The sequence below is a fragment of the Tripterygium wilfordii genome, chromosome 15 (assembly GCF_013401445.1).
Source record: "Tripterygium wilfordii isolate XIE 37 chromosome 15, ASM1340144v1, whole genome shotgun sequence".
Lineage (NCBI taxonomy): Eukaryota > Viridiplantae > Streptophyta > Magnoliopsida > Celastrales > Celastraceae > Tripterygium > Tripterygium wilfordii.
Window position 1 is genome coordinate 9,008,589 of NC_052246.1, and position 4,890 is coordinate 9,013,478.

Genomic DNA, 4,890 nt, shown 5'->3' on the forward strand with positions numbered 1-4,890 from the left:
CAAAAGATGCCAATAGACCACGTTATATTCTCAAATGCACAAAAAAGTGAAAAGCTTGTCTGTGGAGAGAGTAGAGCAATTCCAAAGCATCAAAGTGGACCGTTATACTCTATTTAGTGTTCTTAGAACTCTAAGTCGCTAGTGTAGCTTTCTTACAATGTTTCATGATCAAAAGATGCCAATTGACCATGTTATGTTCTCAAATGCACAAAAACGTGAAACGTTCGTCCATGGAGAGAGTTGAGCAATTCCAAAGCATCAAAGCTGACCGTTGTGCTCTATCTACTTTTCTGAGAAGTCTAAGTTGCTAGTGTAGCTTTCGTACAATGTTTCATAGACAAAATAGGCCAATAGACCAAGTTATGTTCTCAAAGGCAAAAAAAGTGAAAAGCTCGTCTACGGAGAGGGCAGAGCAGTTCCCAAACGTCAAAGTCGACCGTTGTAATCTATTTAGTGTTCTTAGAAATCTAAGTCGCTAGTGTAGCTTTCATACAATGTTTCATGAACAAAATATGCCAATAGACCGAGTTATGTTATCAAATGCACAAAAACATGAAAAGTTCATCTATGGAGTGAGTTGAGCAATTCCAAAACATCAAAATGGACCGTTGTAATCTATTTAGTGTTCTTAGAACTCTAATTCGATAATGTAACTTTCATACAACGTTTCATGAACAAAAGATGCCAATAGACGGAGTTATGTTCTCAAATGCACAGAAACATAAAAGGCTCGTCTATGGAGAGAGTTGAGCAATTGCAAAGCATCAAAGCTGACCGTTGTGCTCTATCTACTTTTCTGAGAAGTGTAAGTTGCTAGCGTAGTTTTCTTACAATGTTTCGTAGACAAAATAGGCCAATAGACCCAGTTATGTTCTCAAATGCACAAAAACGTGAAAAGCTCATCCATGGAGAGAGTTGAGCAATTCCCAAACATTAAAGTGACCCGTTGTAATCTATTGTGTGTTCTTAGAACTCTAAGTCGCTAGTGCAGCTTTCATACAATGTTTCATGAACAAAATATGCCAATAGACCGAGTTATGTTCTCAAGTGCACAAAAACGTGAAAAGCTCATCTATGGAGAGAGTTGAGCAATTCTAAAATATCAAATTTGACCGTTGTAATGAATTTAGTGTTGCTAGAACTCTCACTTCCTCGTGTAACTTTCATACAATGTTTCATGGACAAAAGATGCCAATAGACCGAGTTATGTTCTCAAATGCACAAAAATGACAAAAGCTCGTCTATTGAGAGAGTTAAGCAATTCCAAAGCATCAAAGTGGACCGTTGTACTCTATTTAGTGTTCTCAGAAGTCTAAGTTGCTAGTGTAGCTTTCACACAACATTTCGTAACCAAAAGAAGTCAATAGACCATGTTATGTTTTCAAAAGCAAAAAAAACATCAAAAACTCATCAACGGAGTGAATTGAACAATTTCAAAGCATCAAAGTGCACCATTGTACTCTATTTAGAGTTCTTCAAGGTCTAACTAGCAAGTTTAACTTTGTACAACGTTTCATAGCCAAAAGATGCCGATAGACCAAGTTATGTTTGAAATTACACAAAAACGTGAAGAATCAAAGAATTGAGTAATTCCAAAGAATCAAAGTTGACCACTATACTCTATTTCATGTTCTTAGAAGTCTAACTTGCTAGTGTAGCTTTCGTACAACATTTCATGATCAAAAGATGACAATAGACCAACGTATGTTATCAAATGCACAAAAACGTGAAAGCTCGTCTATGGAGAGAGTTGAGTAGTTCCAAAGAATCAAAGTGGACCGTTGTACTCTATTTAGTGTTCTTAGAAGTCTAAGTTGCTATTGTAGCTTTCGTACAACGTTTCATTAACAAAAGATGCCAATAAAGTAAGTTATGCTGTCAAATGCACAAAAACGTGAAAAGCTCAACTATTGAGAGAGTTGAGCAATTCCAAAGCATCAAAGTTGACCGTTGTACTCTATTTAGTGTTCTCAGAAGTGTAAGTTGCTAGTGTAGCTTTCGTACAACGTTTCGTTAACAAAAGATGCCACTAGATCAAGTTACGTTCTCAAATGCATAAAACATGAAAAGCTCGTCTATGGGAGAGTTGAGTAATTTCAAAGCATCAAAGTGGACCGATGTACTCTATTTAGTGTTCTGAAAAGTCTAAGTTGCTAGTGTAGCTTTCGTACAGCGTTTCATTAAGAAAAGATGCCAATACACCTTGTTATGTTGTCACAAGCACAAAAACATGAGAAGCTTGTCAATGGAGACAGTTGAGCAATTCCAAGCGTCAAAGTGCACTATTGTACTCTATTTAGAGTTCTTTGAAGTCTAACAAGCCAGTTTAGCTTTCTACAATATTTCATAGCCAGAAGATGCCAATACAACAAGTTATGTTTGAAATTACGCAAAAACGTGAAAAGCTCGTCTATAGAGAGAGTTGAGCAATTTCAAAGAATGAAAGTGGACCGTTGTAATCTATTTAGTGTTCTTAGAACTCTAAGTAGCTAGTTTAGCTTTCATAGAACGTTTCATGATCAAAAGATGTTAATAGACCAAGTTATGTTCTCAAATGCATAAAAACGTGAAAAGTTTGTCAATGGAGAGAGTCAAGCAATTCCACAGCATCAAAATTGACCGTTGTACTCTATTTAGTGTTCTCAGAAGTCTAAGTTACAAGTGTAGATTTCGTACAACATTTCATTAACAAAAGATGCCAATAGATCAAGTTATGTTCTCAAATGCATAAAAACATGAAAAGCTCATCTATGGAGAGAGTTGAGTAATTTCAAAGCATCAAAGTGGACCGAAGTACTCTATTTAGTGTTCTTTGAAGTCTAAGTCGCTAGTGTGGCTTTCGTACAATGTTTTGTTAACAAAAGATGCCAATGGACCAAGTTATATTCTCGAATGCGTAAAAACGTGAAAAGATTGTCTATGGAGAGAGTTGAGCAATTCCAAAGCATCAAAGTAGACCTTTGTACTCTATTTAGTGTTCTTCGATGTGTAAGTTTCTAGTGTAGTTTTCGTACATTGTTTCGTTAACAAATGATGCCCATAGATCAAGTTATGTTCTCAAATGCATAAAAACATGAAAAACTCATCTATGGAGAGAGTTGAGTAATTTCAAAGCATCAAAGTGGACTGATGTACTCTATTTAGTGTTCTTAGAAGTCTAAGCTGCTAGCGTAGCTTTCGTACAATGTTTCGTTAACAAAAGATGCCAATGGACCAAGTTATGTTCTCAAATGCACAAAAACGTGAAAAGATTATCTATGGAGAGAGTTGAGCAAATCCAAACCATCAAAGTAGACCTTTGTACCCAATTTAGTGTTCTTAGAAGTGTAAGTTTCTAGCGTAGTTTTCGTACAACGTTTCGTTAACGAATGATGCCAATAGATCAAGTTATGTTCCCAAATGCGTAGAAACATGAAAAGCTCATCTATGGAGAGGGTTGAGTAATTCCAAAGCATCAAAGTGGACCGTTGTACTCTATTTAGCGTTCTTAGAAGTCTAAGCTGCTAGTGTAGCTTTCGTACAACATTTCGTTAACAAAAGATGCCAATAGACCAGGTTATGTTCTCAAATGCATAAAAACGTGAAAAGCTCATCAATGAAAAGAGTTGAGCAATTCCAAAGCGTCGAAGTGGACCGTTGTACTCTATTTAGTTTTCCTGTAAGTCTACGTTGCTAGTGTAGGTTTCACACAACGTTTTGTATCCAAAAGATGCCTGTAGACAATGTTATGTTCTCAAAAGCACCGAAACATGAGAAACGCGTCTATGGAGAGTGTTGAGCATTTCAAGGCATTAAAGTGCACCATTGTACTATATTCAGAGTTCTTCAAATATTAACTAACCAGTTTACCTTCGTACAACGTTTCATAGCCAAAAGATGCCAATCGAACAAGTTATGTTTGAAATTGCACCAAAACGTGAAAAGCTCGTCTATGGAGAGAATTGAGGAGTTCCAAAGCATGAAAGTGGCCGTTGTACTTTATTTAGTGTTCTTCGAACTTTGAGTCGCTAGTGTAGCTTTCATAGAATGTTTCATGATCGAAAGATGCCAATAGATCAAGTTATGTTCTCGAATGCATAAAAACATGAAAAGCTCATCTATGGAGAGAGTTAGGTAATTTGAAAGCATCAAAGTGGACTGATGTACTCTATTTAGTGTTCTTAGAAGTCTAAGTTGCTAGTGTAGCTTTTGTACAATGTTTTGTTAATAAAAGATGCAAATAGACCATGTTATGATGTCACAAGCACAAAAATGTGAAAAGCTTGTCCATAGAGAGAGTTGAGCAATTCCAAAGCGTCAAAGTGCACCATTGCACTCTATTTCGATTTCTTCGACGTCTAACAAGCCAGTTTAGCTTTCTACAGCATTTCATAGCCGAAAGATAACAATAGAACAAGTTATGTTTGAAATTGGACAAAAACGTGAAAAGCTCGTCTATGGAGAGAGTTGAGCAATTCCAAAGTGGTAAAGTGGACCATTGTACTCTATTTAGTGTTCTCAGAAGTCTAAGTCGCTAGTGTAGCTTTCGTACAACGTTTCATTAACAAAAGATGCCAATAGACCAAGTTATGTTCTCAAATGCATGACAACATGAAAAGCTCATCTTTGGAGAGAGTTGAGTAAGTCCAAAGAGTCAAAGTGGATCGTTGTACTCTATTTAGTGTTCTTAGAAGTCTATGTTGCTAGTACTGGTTTCACACAACGTTTTGTTACCAAAAGATGCCAGCATACAATTCGAAAGCATCAAAGTTAACCGTTGTACTCTATTTAGTGTTCTTAGAAGTCTAAGTCGCTAGTTTAGCATTCGTCTAACGTTTCGTTAACAAAAGATGCCAATAGACCAAATTATGTTCTCGAATGCATAAAAATGTAAAAAGCTCATCTATAGAA